The 21275-nt window shown below is 37.8% G+C and overlaps 1 protein-coding gene across 6 annotated transcripts in view; it reads left to right on the top strand.

Annotated features, from left to right (window-relative positions):
• The window catches only part of NFIA (nuclear factor I A), a 482852-nt gene that overhangs the window by 43936 nt on the left and 417641 nt on the right, over positions 1-21275 (top strand). The window lies entirely within an intron of this gene.

Genomic DNA, 21275 nt, shown 5'->3' with positions numbered 1-21275 from the left:
GCATATGTGTGTATAGACACTTGTAAGTTGTGCGTATTTTGCCCATGAAGAGTGAAAGCTTTTAAGTGTTCACTGGTCTCATTTAGCTTATTCAAGTATTTTCTTTCTTTCTTTTTTCATATTTTTATTGATTCCCTTATGTTGCCCTTGTTGTTTTATTGCTATTGTTGATATCGTCGTTGTTGGATAGGACAGAGAGAAATGGAGAGAGGAGGAGAAGACAGAGAGGGGGAGAGAAAGAGAGACACCTGCAGACCTGCTTCACCACCTGTGAAACGACTCCCCTGCAGGTGGGGAGCGGGGGCTGAACCAGGATCCTTATACCGGTCCTTGTCCTTAACCCGCTGCGCTACCTCCTGACTCCCAGTGTTCAGGTGTTTTTAATGTCTTGTATTAGTCTTCTTAGTGTTGAGATTAATGATGCATGAAAGATACATCTTTTTTTGAGATTTTACTTATTTATTATTGAGAAGATAGGAGAGGAGAGAGAGTAAGAGAACCAGACGTCACTCTTACTTGGATAGGACAGAGAGAAGCTGAGAGTGGTGAAGGAGAGAGAGAGAGAGGGAGAAAGAGAGACACACGCTGCCCTGCTTGAACCATGGTGTGAAGCTTCTCCCTTTCAGATGGGGAACCAGGGTCTGAATCCAGGTCTGCCTGGCCTCTTTCATTTCAGTTTCTATTTAAGTTGATTCATGAGAGCACATCTATTTCTTTTGAGTAAGGCTATCTACCTTCCTTGTTTGGCCAGATTTTTTCATTGTCCATATTTTATCTTTATTGAAAGGTAGGGACATGTCATCATTACCTGGTAGAATGTTTTGGACTTTCCCTCTTATCTTTTCAAGACTTATCTCTGATAAAGTTGGGCATGGTGTGTACATGGTGACTTTTATAATCCTTGTTAATTTTCTGTATTTACCTAGCTCACAGTATTTAATCTGAGAATACCTTCAAGAAAGTAGAAAATATTTAACCAGGATCTTAGGAGGCGACTTACTTGGTTAGAGTGCACCTGCTGTCATGCATGAGAATATGGGTTCGAACCCCTAGCCATTAAATGGGAGCACTTGCAGGGGGAAACTTCACGTGGAGTGCTGCTATGGAATCTCTCCTTTCACTGCCTCTTTTTCTGTCTCTCACGATCTGCATAAACAAACAAACGAACACCTGCTCAGAACAGCAGGTCTTGTAGACATCAAGCCCAGCAATAATCCTGGTGAAAAAAAAAAGTGCTTGACCTCTGACATTACATTTCTTGGTATTTTAGTATAATCGCAAGAAAATTTGATGTTGAGTTCAGACAGGAATGTAGACTGAATTGCTATCGCATATGTAAGTATTCATTTTTACTCATTCGGCAAATTTATCTGATCCACTTAGTAGAAAGGATATGATATGGTACATGTTGTTAGAAGAAGAGTAGAGAAAACTGAGGAACTGTTCCTCCCTTTCATATTATCATACACAAAGCAGAAAGCATTTCAGACTGTCAGTGCTTTATATGTAAAATGCAAGGGCCCACACACAGACCAAGAAAAGGCACTATTCTAAGTCGAGAGGAATGACAAAAGCTTCTGTGAAGGAGATGACATTAAAATAGGGTGTTGGAGGCAGAACAGAGGAATGAAGGCTCAGCATGGAGATGAGAATGTTTGACAAACGCTCTGGAGGAGGAATGTGGCTGAAATGGAGCATAGGGTGTTTTGTATGTGTGATGTCTTCACTTCAGTCCTCATTCATTCAGCCAGTACCACGTGCCAGATTGAGGTAGACTACACATTAGAAACCCGGCAACCTCTTCATGAACAGTAGTTAAAAAGGATTTACCCTGTTGCCTTTGTCTTTGAGATATAATACCCTTTGGCATGTTGGCTTAAGTGTAAAATTTAAAATTCACATCCCCTTAGCTAAGGGGATGCTCCTTAGAGTACCACTGGAGGGAAGACAAAATCCGACTGCAAAATAAAGGAAGGGAACGAGAAAAGAGAACTCTGGTCTTCACCATCTTTTTGCGTCCGCCTTATCGCCCATCTTTTCCGTTTTCTCTGAGACTCAGCCTGATGGATTTCCCTGAGGGTGGCCTCATATAGCATGTTCATTGGTATAACAAGGCCCAAATTAGAGCTACCGAATTAGTGTTGGAGAATTCTTCAGTTATTGGTAGAATTGTCTTAACGGATTTGAGGAAGCCCAGGCATACAATGGAATTGAGACCATGAGTTAATTAACAAAATAACTTCACACTTTATATCTGCCACTGCTGCTTATAAATAATTTTAAAAGTAAGGAGTTTTAGCAACGGCAAATATTCAAGAAACACGAATCTTAGAAAGTGTAGATGACCTTAGCGGAGAAACAAAGTTGGCCGTGGAAACTTGACTTGCAAAAATCAGGTTTTTTTTTTTTTTAATTTGATAAACACTTGTCGGTTGTTAAGGCATCTTCTGATAGGTGAAAGTGGTTTTCAATGCAGTGCTGCCTGGCATGCATTTTCTCTATGGTTTATTATCTTGTGGGAATGGCATTCGTTAAGTTGCTATCTGTGTGCATCCCACCCAAATAAAGAAAGTTTCATCAGCAAAGTGAATTGCCATGGAGTCGTCAGACTCTCGAAATAAATTCTCACTCATGACTGCAGTGGGTGAGGCTGTTTGTTTATCAGATCACTTGAGAACAGAGTACAGTGAGTTTCATATTTTCCTGAGTCTTGAATTCTCCTTTTAGACATCTGTTCGGAAGCTTTCTAAACCATGGATTATTATTTTTTTAAAGATTTTATTTATTTATTTATTAATGAGAAAGATAGGAGGAGAGAGAGAAAGAACCAGACATCACTCTGGTACATGTGCTGCCCAGGATTGAACTCAGGACCTCATGCTTGAGAGTCTAGCACCTTAGCCACTGTGCCACCTCCCGGGCCATACCATGGAGTATTCTAAATGAGTGTTTTGTTAGATGGATGGAAGGAAGACTTAGTTTTCCATTGCTAGGTGAAACCTAATTAAAAATTAAATAATGACCTTGCATTAGCTTGTAAATTCCTTATTTCTTGCATGTCTGAGTATATTTTGCTAGGACATTCCATTTTAAAATAAGCTTTTTTTTTATTGACAAGAAATACTAAAAAGAAAAAAAAATACTAATTGCTTTTCAGTTGCAGTAGAGTACCAAAGGATACTCTCCTGTTGAGAGTTGAGGAAGCTGGAAGGTGTTTGTTATGCCATTCTATGACCTATCTTATCTATGAATGTAGCAGAACTAGTCTAATTATTTTGTTTTATCCTCTAGGCTGACTGCACCCTTATACATACTGTGTTATACTAGGGATTTTTTTTAAGTGAATAACTGTAAGTTTTTTTCTTTTACAGTTCAGATTATATAGTGAATTACTAGTGAAATTACTAGTGAAATTTATGTTAGTGGAAGTTGTAGATTCATTCTTCCATAATGATAGGAAAACTAACCCCCAGAAAAAACAATGTGTGTAATATATCACAGAGTTGTGATACATGATTTACTTGGTCCCCATAATACCATGTTTTTTTTCTCCTAAGAGTTCAAGTTACTATATTTAAAAACTAGTCTGTGTACATTTTAATCCTTTGTTGACTGCAATAATGTAAAGACAAGAAAAAACATGGATCACAATTTATATATTATGCAAATATATATATATAATTTTGTTTTCCTCTTAATACTCTTTGGTAGACATAACTTGAATGTTTTAAGAGGTCATCATATTCTTTGCTAATCATAGATGCTTAATAATTCATTTTTCTGCCAGACTGGAGTTTATCTTTTAGGTACTAAAGCTCTCAAGTATGTATGTTTATTGGATATCTACTGTGTATAAGGCTTTGAGCTTAATGCATAAGACATAGTCCTTATCTCAAATTGTCTGTCACCTTGTGATGAAAATTGACCTGAGTCTATAAGTAAGTCAACAGACTATGAACATTTCTTGGGTTAAAGAAAGGGATAGAAATTCAAAATTAGTAATACCACTTCTGGGAATCTTTATATATATATATATATATATATATATATATATATATATATATATATATATGTAGTTTGTTTATTCAGCCAACTGTTATTGACTTCCCATTGTGTACTAGGCACTGTGCTAGATTCTGGGAAAATAAAATTGGACAAGACAGACAGTCCCTTCCTTTCATGAAGTTTACTTCTTTGGAGTAGGTAAACAAAATAATTTTTGACTGTGATGAATCTGTAAAGGATACAGAGATAACAGGATAAACGACAGGATCTGCTTTACGTGGGAATGCGAAGGATAAGGCTATGCTTACATTGAATATCTAAGAAGAGAGAAGATGAGATGCAAAATCTCGGGGGACGGGGTGTGTGTGTGTGTGTGTGTGTGTGTGTGTGTGTGTGTGTGTGTGTAAGAGGAAGACAGACAGACACAGACTGTCTTTCAGGGACTGAAGGAAAGAAGGATATTAAAGCCCGATAGGAAAGTGTTCTGAAGAGAGGTAACCAAACCCAGGTGGTTAGGATGGTAAAGGTAGCATCTCAACCCAGGTCTAGAAGATTCCATACCATGTTGGTCTACCTACTCCTACTTGATATAAGCAGCAGAATGGTAGAAGACATAACTTCTACAGGCTGCAAGACAAGAGGAAATGTGCTTTGATCACTAAGCTATCTCAGCAGTCTTTGAGAAAAAAAAATTGCAAAATATAAAACATATCGTAGATCTTCTAGAAGCTAAGCAGGAAATGATTTGGGATAATTTTAGGTCAGTTATGATCCCCAATCAAAAGAAATGATGAATACAGACATTTTAAGTAGGGAACCTTTCCCGTGAAGTTTTAAACATTCAGGCATAAAGTTTGACCACTTTTCTCTTTTAGGTTGCCCCCGCACCCCCCACCCAGTGACACTTAGAAAATCTTGACTCACTCAACTGCCAAAGTCCACACGACTAGTAAACTCTCTAGCCTTTGTTCCTGTGCCAGATGCTCCTCCTTTGTTACCAGGTTCATATAATTTATGGTTTTAATCATCAGAGCTAATCCAGTTACTCAGCAAAACAAATGATGTACATTTTGAGAAATAGCTCTAGAAAGTAAACTCGAACCTAAAAGTGTTTAGTGAGAACAAATTCTGGTTTGTCTTTAATTAAGAGAAACTGTATGGAACTATAAGCTGAGGATATACTCATCAGAGAAGTTGACATTGTGTTGTGTTCTTTTCCCTTCCCTTTTTGGGGCATAGTTTGCCAAGAAATCATTAGTAGGGTTGAAATAACTCTTGATATTGCTTTGTTTAATTTTTACATTGATTCAGACTAGAACTGGAAAATTTTTAAAAAGTCAATGGTTCAAAGATGAGTCAGTTATTATAACTAAAAAGTTTTATTATGGACATACATATTTATGATAATGTTTTCTTATTTCATTGCTGGCAAGGAAATATATATGGAGAGTATATCCATTTCTGATGAAAAATTTGTAATCATATAGCATAAGTAGCTTTTTTATCTTCACTGCCTGTGAATTTTAACAGCGTTTCTTCTGCCCATCTTACCTGCAAACTTGTCAACTTTGATATATCTTTAAAATAATATTTGAATAAAAAAGTTTTCATATGTAGAGGATTTTGGTAATTCGTTCTTATAATGTCAGATATGATCACATCTCAGAGGGGACTGACTGATTGATACATATAGCACATTTGGGTCATTAAGGCCAAGAGAAAGAAACTTCCCCCTTGACTGTAATTTTTTTTCTTCTTTTTTCTTTTTGGTTCATATAGAGCAGACTAGGTTTCTTTGGCCTAAATAAATCATGTGCTACAAACTTAAGCAGGTGCTTGGGTTGAGTTCTATAGTATTCGTAACTATGTGGCAATATTGAAATTTAAAGATTATTTAAAGATGGCAATATTGAATTGACTTATTTGGAGAGTATCACCTAGTGTCTGTACCAACATCCTAATAAAATAATAGAAAATTCAGTAAGTAATGCCAAGTGGGACAGTGCTGTACTCACATAAGCTCACTAAACTTGATATATTCTTATGGCATGTCTCCAGAATGCAGAAGAAACACATTTATCTAGGTGATTAGTATTCTTTGTGTCTGCCAGATTTAAGGATTGTTTGGAAATATTGTTAGAATCCAAATCAACGTTTGTTGCTACACAGGGTTGGGCATTCCAGGCAAACTCTGGACGTTTTTAATGGTGCTGCTATGTCCACTTGTTCCTTTTATGCCAGGGCAACGGCACTTTCAGCTACACAGAACTGACATCAGATGAGTGGTGAGCTTGTAAGTGAAGCCTTTGGGAAAGTACTAAAATAAAGTCATTTCTAGTCCCATTGCAAAGAGCTTTTTTTTTTTTTTTTTTTTTTTTACAGTGTCTTTTTGAATTGACAAGGACAGGCTAGAATAAATAGCTCACCTGGTAGACCACACATTTTATCATGTGTGAGGACCCAGATAGAACCCCCTAGACACTCAACCCATGGGTTCATGAACTGTGGAGAAGTGCTGTAAAGTCTTTCCTTCTATCTCTGTCTCTCCCCACTGAATGGGGAAAAGAAGGGCGAAGAGAATCTACTGGGAATGGTGGATTTATGAAGTCCTGGCAACAAATAAGCTAACATAAAAGCAAAAGCTTTTTAAAAAAAACTAAAAGTGACCAAGGGAACACATACTAGGACCCCTGTAGGTAACTGAAGTGATCAAAATAATAGTTAAGACAACGTACAGCTGAAAAATGGTTCTTTCATCACCTTCTTTGGAAACTAATGTCAAAGAAAGATCTAAGGCAGAGGATAACTGCCTAATTTTTCATTACTCCAGTCAGATTTAGAAGGTGAGCAGGGCAGTACTTTACACTTTGGGATGTTTAGTGCCTTGCAGCATGTTTTGTGAACAGTATATATTAGCCGTCATATAGGAACTATTTAAACCTATCTCAAATAAATGCTACCATGATGCCAAATAGACTTCCCAGGACTGACAACCCCACCAATGTGTCCTGGAGCCCCGCTTCCCCAGAGCCCTTCCCCACTAGGGAAAGAGAAAGACAGGCTGGGAGTATGGATCGACCCGTCAATACCCATGTTCAGTGGAGAAGCAATTACAGAAGCCAGACCTTCTACCTTCTGCATTCCACAATGATTTTGGGTCCATACTCCCAGAGGGATAAAGAATAGCAAAGCTATCAGGGTAGGGGATGGGATATGGAGTTTTGGTGGTGGGAATTGTGTGGAGTTGTACCCCTCTTATTCTATGGTTTTGTAAATGTTTCCTTTTTATAAATAAAAAAAAAGTACGATAAATGTTTTAGCAAATTGTAAGGTCTTAAATTGACCTCCAGAACATTAGGAAATCAAATTTAAAGCATTGCATTGTCTGTTACTCAATGGAGTGTGCTCAGGACAGTGTGTGACTTGTGTACTGCAGATGATGCAATAGCTAAATATTCTAGTGTGATTTAAGGTTGATGAAGTGGTCCTCTTTAACTCTGATTTTCCTGGGGCTTTTTGAACCTTGTTTTTATTATTTTTTTTGGATAATATCCTTTCTTTTATTACAAAAAAGTTTCCCTAAAATTTTATTTAAATAACTTAGTATAAAATAGAACTTTTTGGAAGTTTAGGGAAGAGAGGAAATGAGGGAATGTATTGTTATCCTTCACCAAGGACAGAATCAATTGAGTATGAACTGATGATAGTTTTAAGTCACAGTGTTGTGCCGCACTGAGTAGTACCTATGTTATTCAACAATCTCTTTACACTATTGTCTGGGTAATACTCTGCTCTACTACATTGTTCTTTAGAGTAAGTGTTCTCTCTTGGGCAAGAAGACATAGGCTGTCTTTGGATTTTTGTTATAATTTAGCTACCTCACATCCAGAATGAAAAGTAAATATACTGTTATTGCAAATGGACCTTCTTCCAAAACACACCACTAAAAATTCACAGGAAGAAAAAAATATTAAGCCAGAAATTGATCAACAGTGGTACACAGTTCTTTTTTTTTTTTTATTCTCTCTTAATTTTTCCCCACTTAGAATTAATTTTCAGTGAAAACTAAGACACACATACACACACACACACACACACACACACACACACACACACACACACACACACACACACTTTTTTTTTCCTCCGGGGTTATTGCTGGGGCTTGGTGCCTGCACTACGAATCCATGGCTCCTCGGAGGCTACATTTCCCGTTTTTGTCATTACCCTTTTTGCCGTTATTATTATTGTTGTCATTGCTGTTGTTGTTGTATAGGTAAGAGAGAAATAGAGAGAGGAGGGGAAGACAGAAAGGAAGAGAGAAGGATAGTCACCTGCAGACCTGCTTCACTGCTTGTGAAACGGATGACCCCCCTGCAGGTGGGGAGCAGGAGGCTCGAACTGAGATCCTTATTTGGGTCAGTGCACTTGGCATCATGTGCGCTTAACTTGCTGCACTACTGCCCGACCCCCAACTGAGATATTTTTTTCAGTTCATCTAGAATCAGTTTTTGCTTCATTAACAGGAAATGATGAATATTCATTCAACACAAATAGAGTTCACATTATGAAGCAAGGAACTGGCACCTTATAGGTAGATATGTACCATAAGAAAAGATTCCACTCTCCTTGAATAACACTGTGAAGGAGAAGACAGCAGTAGGAGGTTTCCGTTCTGTCATTCCCCAAACTCTCTGCCCGCCAATCCAAAGAAAGCAATTTTTTTTAACTAACCTGTCAGAAAAAATTTCAGTATACTTTGATATGTTGATAAATGAGATGTTTGCTAGAGGGTCTTTATAGCAATGATGTGGTACTAGAGTAGGACGTTTCCCTATTTTCTTTTGATCTAGAAGTTTCATAAGTGGGCATTCAGCTCAGCTTCTGTTGCAGTAGGAAGATGGAAATATATCATGTTTCCCCATGATATATTTGTGGTGATTTTTTAAATAGTATTACCAGGATCATTATATATTATGGCTTCATTTTTATTTGCTTGTATGTACCTGTTATTCTCCTAATATTCTCCTAATATACTCCTAATAATGTTATTCTCACACATAAAAATATACAACATAACATGACAATCCATTATTATAAGAGTGAAAAAGTTACAGTGGTTTAGCTTAATTGTGCTTTTGGCAGTGAAGTTGCCATGAGGGTCATATCTTTAAGTTTTAGACTAACTTGCGTATTCCAGGGCTGCGAAGTGTCTCATTACACATACGGTCTGCCTGCTACTGTGTCCTGAAATATAAAATGGATGTCACTGAACTGGCATCTAGAAAGCGTTGGTAGCACGACAGATTTTTATCACTCATTCTAAACATACGGATTGCAAAACACCTTTCTTTAAATATTTTCTCTTCATGGTGCAACTGGGGAGGGCCAAATTCCAGTTTAAATAAAGTTTCCAATCTGACTAGCTGGTAGAAATGGAAGACTAACAGAACTTTGGGTTTGTTGATGCCCAGACAGTGCCTAGAATTATACTGTATTTGCAACCGTTGTAGATGGAGTTTTGTTTTGACTCGGTACACATTTCTTGTAGCCAGGAGGTGGACAGCTCCACATTTGCTTTCTTCTTCTAAAGATATTCCCCCAGGATTCCTGGATCCCAATTAGTATTCTTTTGTTGATGATAATCTACTTAAATTATTATCTTATAATCAGAATCCCTTTATAGAATTATCTTGGCATCTAATACAGTTCTTCCATCCTGGCATATAACATTTTAAATTCCCCCCCCAAATAATTTTCTTAATGGAATTGACATATAAATATGCAGGACAGAGCCCAGAGGCGTGGCAGGGCACCTATACAGTAGGACTGGTTTTAATACACACTTCATTCTACTGACCACTACTGTGTAGATAGCTTCAGATAGATCCTAAGTCAGAGGGTGCAAAAAAGATCACTGCAGTGTTCCTTTGATTTTTGTATTTTGCACTGATTAGAATTGCTTTGAGCTGATTAAAGATATTTTGCAAGATACTCAAACATAGGTGAAAGTATTTCAAGTTTGCTCATTTTGGCATGATTTTAAAACAAAAGTGTTACTGTTGGATCTGGGCATGTGATGGGTGAGTGAGTGTTTCAATGAAATGACACAAGTCTGTATAATTTGGAGGGTAATGATGCCTTAGAACAAGCATAAATCTGGAAAGATGGAAAGAATCCATATTCTAGATGAATGCATGATTCCTCTTACAAATCTGAAAAAAAATTAAATCTTTATTTATATGATCTTACTGGGGACAGAAGCTACATGGATTAGGTTTATGATGTATTTCAGAACAGGAATATTAGCCTTAACCTCTTTCCCCACATTGCATATGATATTTAATCCATCATCTTTGTTTTAAACAAACAATACACAAGCTGTTGCTGGCATTGGAATAAAGCTGATGGTCCATCTGGAGAACAGGAATATAGATCAGGAAAATAAAGAGTTGAAATTGGGTGCAAGGGTAGATTTGCATGTGTGAAACCTTTCTGTTTTACCAGCTTTATATCAAATTATTTAATACTAGGCAAAACATTTCTTTTTTTCTTGAATCTGAGTGCACTGTTGGAGGAAGAGTTGCTTCAGTGCTGAAGGAAGAACAGTTGGATTTTCAGAGGCAGTAGAATAATAAACCATTCCTATCATCTTTTTTTTTAGCTTGGGAGAGTCAATGTGGAAGAGGAGAGAGAGTGCTGTTGGGAGGTTTAGTTCTTGTTCTAGCGGTATGATCTTTGGCCAGTCATTTTAGCTTCTTGACCTTCAGTGTCCTTTGATCCAAGTTAATTCAGCAACCGTTTATTGAAGCAACTGTGGGACTTCTCTCTGAGCCAACCATTATGTTGGCACTATAGATCCATAGATGAATAAAACGGGGCCCTACTCTCAAGAGGCTTAAGGTCTTACAGTGGGGACAGACATCATAACTGAACAATGTAGTGAGTGTTGTAGATGAGATAAAGACTCACAAAGGAAGAAAAGATGAATTCTGTCTGGAGTAGACAGGAAGATTTTTGTATTTTGAATTCTTCATAAGGATTTTCTATTCTGACTGGCAGAGAAACAGGCATTCCAGGTATCTGAATAGTGAGAGGTTCAGAACAATTTATCGACAAAAGTTCTTTCCAGTTCTACATTTGTAGTGTTATCAATGCAGAATTCTTCGAATAGCTTTCCACTGATGAGTTATTCTCTGAAGAGTGTTTATTGTCATGGTTGAAAGAAAATAATAATGAAAGGAAGAATGATGTCTTTTTAGTTATAAAACTGGGGCTAGACTGGAGGAGGCAGTCTTTTTTTTTTTCTTAATTATTCCCCTGTTGGAAAAAAAAAATCAACCTGCATATAGGGTGGAAAATGCTTTGTGTAGAGGCCTTCTTCCTTCTTCCTTCCACAGAGTGGCAACAGAGGGAACTGCTATAACCTGGCTTATCTTCATGAGAGGAGGGAATCCAGGTGGCCATGTTTAAATGTGTCTGTGAAGCAAGGTTTCTGAAATGACAAGAGAGCCTAGCAGTTTCCAAAGCAGATGTGACTCTGCATCATACCGTCCATCTCTGCCTCTTGCTATTGCAGCGAGTCTGTCTCTTTAGGAGTCAGGAGCCAAAGACTTTCTTTTTTAAACTTTTTTTATTTGGTGCTAAAAAAAATGTGAATGGTGCATGATGATTTCTTGATAAAGGAAAGAATCCCTCTTTTTAAACTATTCTAACTAAAGGTCTTGTGTATACTGTTGGAGGTAGGTATAAAACTAGAATACCTCATTTTGTTGTTGCTTATGAGTGGCCATTAATTTATTCACGTGTGACATTTGAGCTGGCATTTTTTCTTTTTTAATTCTTAAGATGACAGTAGCTTCTGCTGTTGTATCCAAATGTAAAGTCATAATAGTCCTTTGCTTTTGTCCCAGTTGGTAGATATATTTTGCCCTCTTGCTTTTTCATTTAGACCTTATGATATTTCCTAACCCTCAGACTGTTTTGAAAGACTTTGATTAAAATATGTTGATAAAAGAATTTGATAAACAACTCAGGACCAGGTTATCTGCAGAAGACCAAATGGTTTGGCAGTCTCACAAATTCTATTCAGAGCACACAAAGAGATCCTGGAACATTTTATAGGGACTTGTGTTTGGGGAATGGTATGAACTCAGGTTACCTGCAGAATATAGTGTCATATGGAAACATTTAAGAGCTTATGGAAAATTCTTTGAGAGAAAGTGGGACAACTAGCAACTTTATAATACTTAAGGAAAAAAAAAAGGCCATTCACACAGAGTTTCAGGTGGCTATGTAAGGAGGGATGATAGATGGAAGTAAATAATTTTCAACTTTAGGCACTAAACATAGAGAAAATACCCTCTAAGGATAGTTTCGCTGACCGAACTTCAAACATAAAAGGATATGAGAGGCCGTCCTTTCTTAACCACCCTCCTCTGTAGGAGCCTGTGTGTAAAACTACCAAGAGTCTCTGCTTAAATACTTCCAGAGAACATAAGTGAATGTGGGAATGGGCATGAAGGTTGGCAAAGACCTCTGTGGACAACTCAGTGTCTACAGGATACTAGAGTTGGTGCTTTCTTATATGATTCATTGGGTTTCATAACCTACACTTTACAGGTGAGGAAATTAAGTTGTGTAAGTATGAGGAAATTTGCCTCAGCTTATATGTCTGTCTTAAAGCAAAACTGAAGTTAGCTTTTAAAAAAAGTTTTGATTTTTATTTACTTGTCTGTTTATTTATATTTTTGACCCAGAGCACTGCTCAGTTCTTGCTTATGGTAGTGCTGGAATTGAACCTGAGACTTTCTAATCTCAGACATTAAATCCGTTGCATAAGCCACCCTCTAACTCCCTAATTCCCTTGTTTCATTTTATACTGCCTTAAACTATTTCCCAGGTCAAAGGACACCTTCCTTTCTCATAAGGCAGCTTCTTCAGCCTTCTTAATAACATAAGTAGCTTGAAACTGTTTTCTCTTTTTGTGCTTAAATCTGTCTGTCATTAACAACCTCCTTGATCCCAGTTCTACCTCAGGAAGTTGACTGAATTGGTGGAATTCCCTTTCCTTCCTTCATTCATTTTATCTCTCTCTCTCTTTCTTTTCTTCTTCTCCTCCTTCTTCTTCTATCCTTATTTATTTATTGGATAGAGACAGCCAGAAATCTAGAGGAAAGGTTTTTGCAGGAATCTGAACAGCCATTGCTACCCAGGCAGTGTCTGTCACCTTGTATTTAGTACACAAAAATAAGTGCCCTTTGTTGACTGCGATTCACTCTTCAACAAGTAGATCTATTTTTTATGAGTCCTAGAGTTCTAGACTAAATAAATATTAATGTTAGATACCACCTACCAAGTGAGCTCTCTCTTGGCCTCAAGAAAAGTTAACCTTTAAGAGTTAAAAATATGTAAATATTTAAAGAATTTGTATTACATTCAATTTTCCTTTTATTTTAAATAAAACCAAACATTATTCACTAAGATATTGCCTTTTTCCCCCTTTTGTTGCCCTTGTTGTTTATCATTGTTGTTGTTATTGTTGTCATTGTTGTTGGATAGGACAGAGAGAAATCAAGAGAGGATGGGAAGGCAGAGAAGGAGAGAGAGAGAGAGAGAGAGAGAGAGAGAGAGAGAGAGAGACCTGCAGATCTGCTTCACTACTTGTGAAGAGACCCCTCCTCCTGCAAGTGGGGAGCGGAGGGGGGGGATTTGAACCAGGATCCTTACGCCATTCCTTGCATTTTGCACCATGTGCACTTAACCTGCTGCCCTACCACTCGGCTCCCAAGATACTGCTTTTTATTCTGTGGAATCCTATGAAACTGGGAACTGTTGATAGTTTTTTTAATATATGCCCACTATGTGCCTTTAATACATGCAGTAGGTGTGGACCATTTCAGTAGACTGGGAGCTTCTCATGAGGAAAGATCTTTGCAAGTCTTTGCACACACTAAGCCCAGCATCTGGCAAAAACTACACTCTTTAAAGGGTATGAATCGAGTGCAATGATAGATGAAACTGCTTGTTTTACATACTATTTTAGTATTGAGTTATTGTTTTGATCAACCTTTTCTCATGTGCCTTTATTTTGGGTGAGTGGTATAAAAATGCAGTTGTACTGAGTATCAATTAATTGAACTAACAGTGAAAAAGAAGAGCAATGGATTATAGTGAGATATCAATTACAGGGAAGAAAAGATTCTGGTTAGAAATGATGAGGGGGCCAGGTGGTGGCGCACCTGGCTGATTGCTCACATTATGATGCACCAGGACCCAGATTCAAGCCCCTGGTCCCCATCTGCAGGGGGAAAACTTCACAAGTGGTGAAGCAGGTCCACAAGTGTCTCTCTGCCTCTCTCCCTCTCTATCTCCTCTTCCCCTCTCAGTTTCTCTCTGTCTCTGTCCAACAATAAATAACTAAAAAGAATTAAAATAAAACAAATGAAAAGAAACAATGAGCTTTACTATGTATGAAATAAAAAATCTATTCTATGACTATAGATTACCAAACCTTCTCATATGTTGTTTCACAGGGGAGGGTATTGGTCTGTATGAAATGGAAATTGATGCTGTTATATACAAAGGAAAAAAAAAAGAGAGAGACACTGTGGTCTGGGAGGTGGCACAGTGGATAGAGCATTGGATTCTCAACCATGAGGTCCTGAGTCTGATCCCCTGTAGCACATGTAACAGAGTGATGTCTGATTCTTTTTCTCCTCCTATCTTTCTTATGAATAAAAAACTAAATTCTTGAAAAAAAATGAGACATTGACATCTCAGGGAGGCCAGTTGATACAATCCTCACCATGTAAGAAAACTTGTGTCTTTATAATGAAATGACCTTTTTTTAAAGTCTCACACCAAAGCAGAAGTCTTCTTTCTAAGAAATGGTAATGCGTATCCTATAGTTCTTTCTCATTTTTTGGATCCTAATTTGCTTTCCCCCCCCTTTTTTTTTTTTTAAAAAAAAGGACTTTGTTTATTTTAGATGGAAATAGCGGGGGCAGGGGAGAGGAGAGAGGCTTACCAAGACCAGATGTCTGTTCATCTCTGGCTTATGGTGGTGTGGAGATTGAACCTGAGACCACAGATCCTCAGGCATGAAATACTTCTGCTTAATAATTTTTCTATCTCCCTAGCCCCTTCTCTTTTCATTTCTAAATCTTGTTTGTACAAGTCTAAGGTTAATAAAAGGTCACTGTAGACTTTATCAAGAGACTCAGTTACTCCAGGATTAATTTATTAGATCTACCACTTTTTATAGAGTAAGAGCACACAACTTGATTTTAAAGGAGTTTCTCTTAAAAAATCATTTTTATTTATTTACTGCTGAATAAACAGAGAAATTGAGAGGGGAGGGGAAGATAGAGAGGGAAAGAGGCAGAGAGACACCTGCAGCCCTGCTTCACCATTTGTCAAGCTCTCCTCCTGCAGTTGGGGAGGACAGTATCTATGTAAGTGAAATATACTCGCAGAAAGGCAGCTGTTATGATTTATCACCTGAACTTGCTAGTTGTCTGCTGTATTTCATATTGGGGACAATTTCCAAGGTGGGTGAGGGGAGGGCTGGGCAGTGGCACATCTGGTTGAGTACACATGTTACCAAGATGGGGATTAGAGCAAGTTGAGTATGTTCGAAACCTTGAATTAAACTAGGAATGCCGTGAAATGTTCAGAGCATGGTCATACCTTCCTATAGTTGTCTCTTAGGAGACTCACTAGAGTTAAAAATCCTGGCTTCTAGATAGTCGAATGGTTCTAACATTGTTATAATAAATCTTCCTTGAATATTTTTTTCTGAAGACCCGAAGTCAGTTGCTTCAAGCACGATAGTTTTGCTTCACCAGCTTGGATGCCCAGCTATTATTTATTCTCCCAGACTGACATAGGCAGTACGTACTTCTGTGTTTTATTAAAACAATTTTGTTTCTTGAAATAAGAAAGAGAAAAGACGGACCCATTTCTAGGTTGCCTGGGCTATATTGATGTTATCTTTCGGACTTCTAGTGAAATAAGTAAGATTTGTGGTTTTCACAGCAGAGGAGAGGCTAAATGTGCTATGAAGACAGATGTTATCTTCCTTTCTTTGAGTAATGGACAGAAAGACATACCCACTGTCCCGTAACTTTCACATCTTCTGTAACCTTTTTAAGCAAAATGGGCAAAGTTGCTACTTGTACCCAAGGGAAGAGAAAGTTAATGACTAGAAAAGACAGAATTTACTTAGGCAAACGGTGGAATTAAACTCTGGACAAAGCATGCATCATTGATGCGTAACATTTTTGTTAATTGGGTCTTAACAGGTTTCTGACTCATGTGGTAATCATTGTAGAAGTGGGTCATACAGGACTATGCCAGCAGCACTACCCGCAGCTACAGGAACTCTTACCTACCTACTTGTGCATGTGCATCACATGAATTTCTGGAGGAGTACATTTCTATAGCTTAATTTAAGTTCCACAAACACTTCAGTGGTTAAACCTGAGCTGGACTCAAAAGAGTTTGTTTCCATTAAGAAAATGAATCTTTTATGTGGACTAAGGTCTGCTTAGTTAATTTGTTTGCTTTTATTGGAATAACTCTTCCCATTCCAATTCATCACTTAATTTTAAGTGGTCCCACTAAAATACCCATTAAAGTCCCTACATTTCTCACACACTAAGGCTATGACAGGTCTGTGTGACTACCCCCTCGCGCCCCCCCCCCCAAACACAAAGGTAACTTTCCCAGTCATCAGCCTGCTCTTTCTTGTCTATAATTTCCCAACAGTGAGGGAGAACATTTTATATAATAGTAGAACGAGCTTAAATTGTAAAGAGATCAAATGAAGTCTTCACAGGAAACAAGATTAATTAAAATAGAAATCACCTGACTGTGGTAATCATTGCTTTAAAAAATGTATTGCTTTCTTCCCTAAATTATCTTTTTTAAATATTTGTTTATTTATTTTACTTTCCCTTTTGTTGCTCTTGTTTTTTGTTGTTATTGTAGCTATTATCATTGTTCTTACTGATGTCGTCGTTGTTAGGACAGAGAGAAATGGAGGGTGGGGGGAGACGGAGAGGGGGATAGGAAGATAGACACCTGCAGATAGGCTTCACCACTTGTGAAGTGACTCCGCTGCAGGTGGGGATCCGGGGGCTCAAACTGGGATCCTTACGCCGGTCCTTGCACTTTGCGCCATGTGCGCTTAACCCTGCAGGTGGGAAGCAGAGGGCTTGAACCGGGATCCTTAAGCGGTCCTTGTGCTTTGTGCCACATGCACTTAACCCTCTGTGCTACTGCCCTACTCCCTAAATTATCTTTTTAAAGCCCATGTAACCCTTCTCCCCATTGATGCATTTTCCAGAAACTAAATGTAAATTCCTGCTAGTAAAGTAAAATGTGATGTTATCGTTCTCATTAGTGGTGACAAAAGATCAATTAATGTTATAATTAAAAACAGTGTCTAGAGCTGTTGTTCATGGTGAACAAATGTGACAATTAGTTTGTTCATTGACATAAATGTGTTGAATTTCCTCAGATTTTGAAGCCATGTCTTTTAGTGCTGATGTATACATTTCACTATGGATGGTAGGAATGTTAGTGAAAGAATAGAGCTCCTCATGCCAGAGCCGTATTTTAACGTACTTGACGCCTTTCTTTGCTGCCTGATGCTATATCAGCAACTTCTACTTACTGGGTCTGGAGCCTCAAGCTTTTAATATTTTATCACTAAATGCTTAAGTGTTTATGTTGCAAAAAGAAAAGTAAAGAGAGGTTTCCATTCAGACTCTTCAACTACACGAACAAGACAATATATGATGAACCTGTCATTAATGATTTTGAATTCTTTTCATGACAATAATTTGTAAGTTGTTGTTGTAAATATGAATGTGTACTTCTTAGCAGATATGATTGGGTTTTCTTTGGATACCGAGCAAGCTGCTTCTCATACCTTGAAGCCTAGGAAAACTGTAACACTGTGAAAAGAGTAAATGTATCTTTCTTCTTTTTCCTGAATTGTTACTGATCAGATGTAGACTTTTGGAATGTGCCCAGAAAAAACTTATACAGATGACACTTTGGGGACTTGTTCCTACTTTGGACCTATTTAACTTAGGGGAAGATGGTGATTTTTTGTTTTGGTAGGTTGCAGTTGTTTGCATTCCTTTCTTTTTTTTTTTAAGATCTTATTTGTTCATTCATGAGAAATGATAGGAGAGAGAGAAAGAACCAGACATCACTCTGGTACATGTGTGCTTCCGGGGTTTGAACTCAAGACCTCATGCTTGAGACTCCAATGCCTTATCCACGGTGCCACCTCCTGTACCACTGCATTTCTTTAGATACAATTAAACAGAGATTAAATTGAATGATAAAACAGAAAGTGGAAGTAAGCCCAACTTGCTTCTTGAGGTTGGAAGTGAGGTCCATGTGGACAGGGCACTTGCTTTGTATGTTGGACCAACACTTTAGGCCCCTCTGACTGAAAAAGTTGGCGTGGGAGTCACAGACAACTTGACCTTTACACTTGGTCCTATAAGCTGGTCAGGCTTAGTGGGCTGGCCTGAGAAGCTTTTGATCTGATTTTAAATTATTTTCTATTTGCTGGCTGGATGTTCACTAGGGCTTCATGTCAACTCTTGACAGTCTTATTTATTTATTTTAAGATAGTGTGCTAAAGAGAGACAAAAAGAGAAGGACAGATTCCACAACACTGTTCTACCTCTTGTGATGCTTCTCCTAAGCAGGGCACTCCTGCACAGTGGCTGGAACTCAGTCCTTGTACATGTAAGGTATAGGAACTATCAGCTGAGCTATCTCTCAGCTCCTGTGACACTGACGTTATTTGTATTACTGTCACCAGGGTTATCAATGGAACCAGAAGCAACATTTTTTTCTCTTATTCTTTCTCTCTTTCTCCCTTCCTTCCTTCCTATAAAGACAGATACATTGAGAGGGAAGGGGGAGATAGAGAGGGAGAGAGAGAGAGAAAGAGAAACACCTGTAGCCTGCTTCACCATTACTGAAATTTCTCTTTTTCAGGTGGGGAGTGGGACTGGTAGTCTTTGCACATGCTAACATATGTGTTCTACCACGTTCACCACTGCCTATATTGACAACCCCCCTGCTTTAAAATTCTTTGATCAATTCCCATCAAGTTTTGCGGTATGTGTGTGTGCATATGCCCGTGTGCGTGTGTGTGTGATTTATTTACTTTAGATAAGGACAGAGATGTGAAGAGTCAGAGGGAGTAAAACAGACCACAGCACAGAAGGTTCCCTCAGCATGATGGGAATCAGGCTTGAGCCTGGGTTGGGCACACAGCAAAGCAGCACAGGACCCACATGAGTTATTTTGCTGGTCCATGTTTTTATATTCTTTCCATGGTATGAATGCTATAAAAGCTATCAGAATTGGGAAAATATCAGCAATGTAAGATTCATTTAATTATCAGAAAATGGATACTTTCTGTAGCATGAGTCCAAGACAATCAAGGGTAAGGCTATCATCTAAAATAACTTGGTAGTTCTAGAGATCCTGTAAACCTCAAAAGTAGTACATGCGTGACACGAATGGTAAAAGAAAGAAGATAGTTAGCTGGTTTCACTGATGAAATTTGGAGCTGACTAAAAAGACAAATAATTAGAGAAGGGAGGGACAAAGAAACTAAAAATCTGTTTCTTTTTGTAGGTGAGTTGGAGCATAAAGAGTAATACAACACTTGAGGTATCTATATTTAAAATTTATGACAAATCATAGATCATGCACTAAAGGATAACTGAAGTTTAGTACATGACTGAGTGTAGAGATGTCAGATTTTCTTACACAATAGAGGGTCTTTTGTTTCAAAGTTCACTCTTGGCAAGAAAACTCCCTACCACTGCGTTAATTTCCTGTCCATCTTTCATTCAGTAACGGAACTAGAGATGGGGAGCAGACACCCCTTCCCCAAGCTTTTTAAGACTGTGCTTTGTGTAGAGTTAAAAGGAAGAGAGAAAGAAAGAAAGAAAGAAAGAAAGAAAGAAAGAAAGAAAGAAAGAAAGAAAGAAAGGAAGAAAGAAAGAAAGAAAGAGAACAAACTTTTCCCAAACAAGATGTCTGTATGCATTCTTTAAGATCCTATGTGTATGCTTAAAATGATCCTTCGGAAAAGAAATAATAATAACATAAAACTCCATAATTTTAAACCTCTCTTTTTTTCCCTAAAGACTTTTATAATCATTTTTTTCTTCTTCTTAGCATGTGAGCAAATGTGTAACTCAAATAGATGTAGCCTTACTATTTACTTAGATTGTTTTAAAAGGCTAGCTGTGTGGGGGGAGCTAGGAAGGAAGGGAGGAGGGAGTGGCTGTGTTTATTTGTTCTGTGTTGACCTAATGAGTGCAGTTCTTAAAAAATTGTAAATATTTATATGCGATCTTAATTTTTAATGACTCTCAGAAACTGGCTAGTATAGAAAACATATGAAAAACATATATATTAAACTATACATATTATAAGTGCATGCATATGTACACTAGGATGTTTTATGAGGAAAGGACTTTATTGGTCTTGTTCACTGTTGTTTTCCTAGCATCTAAAACACTGCCTGAAACATAACTTGCACTCAATAAATATTTGTTGAGTTGAAAAAAAAATGAAGGTGAACAGGTAGCAACTTTTTCATTTTTTTCATTAGTGATTCAACAGTGTTTTACAAAGTTACAAGATTTCAGAGGTATAACTTCATACCCACACGTGGTGTATGTGAGTCACTACACCCCCAATAAATTATGTGCTTCCCTCCTCCCACTATAGTTCTAAGTTCAAGACACAGTTTTGTTACCACTGTCTTTTGCAGGATCCTTTGTTTTAGTCATCTATATTACACATATCAGGAAAATCTTGCAGAAGTTAGTCTTCACCCCTTCTTTTTTTAATTCTTAAATTTTAAAATTATTTTTATTTATTTATTAGATAGAGACAGCCAGAAATTGAGAGGAGGGGAGTAGTAGAGAAGGAGAGAGTCAGAGTAACACCTGCAGCCCTGTTTCACCACTCCTGAAGCTTTCCCCCTGCAGGTGGGGACTGGGGGCTTGAACCTGGGTCCTTGCACACTGTGATGTGTGCACTTAACCAGGTGTGCCACCACTTGACCCCTCTTTTTTAAAATTCTTGCTTAATTTAATTAATTAACTTATTTTTGCCTCCAGAGTTATTGCTGGGGCTTGGTGCCTGCACTATGAATCAATCGACTGCTCTTGGTGGCCATTCTTTACATTTTTTTTTGGATAGGACAGAGA

This window comes from Erinaceus europaeus, chromosome 13 (assembly GCF_950295315.1).
Source record: "Erinaceus europaeus chromosome 13, mEriEur2.1, whole genome shotgun sequence".
In the NCBI taxonomy this organism is placed as follows: domain Eukaryota; kingdom Metazoa; phylum Chordata; class Mammalia; order Eulipotyphla; family Erinaceidae; genus Erinaceus; species Erinaceus europaeus.
This window is presented reverse-complemented; position numbering and strand designations above follow the sequence as displayed.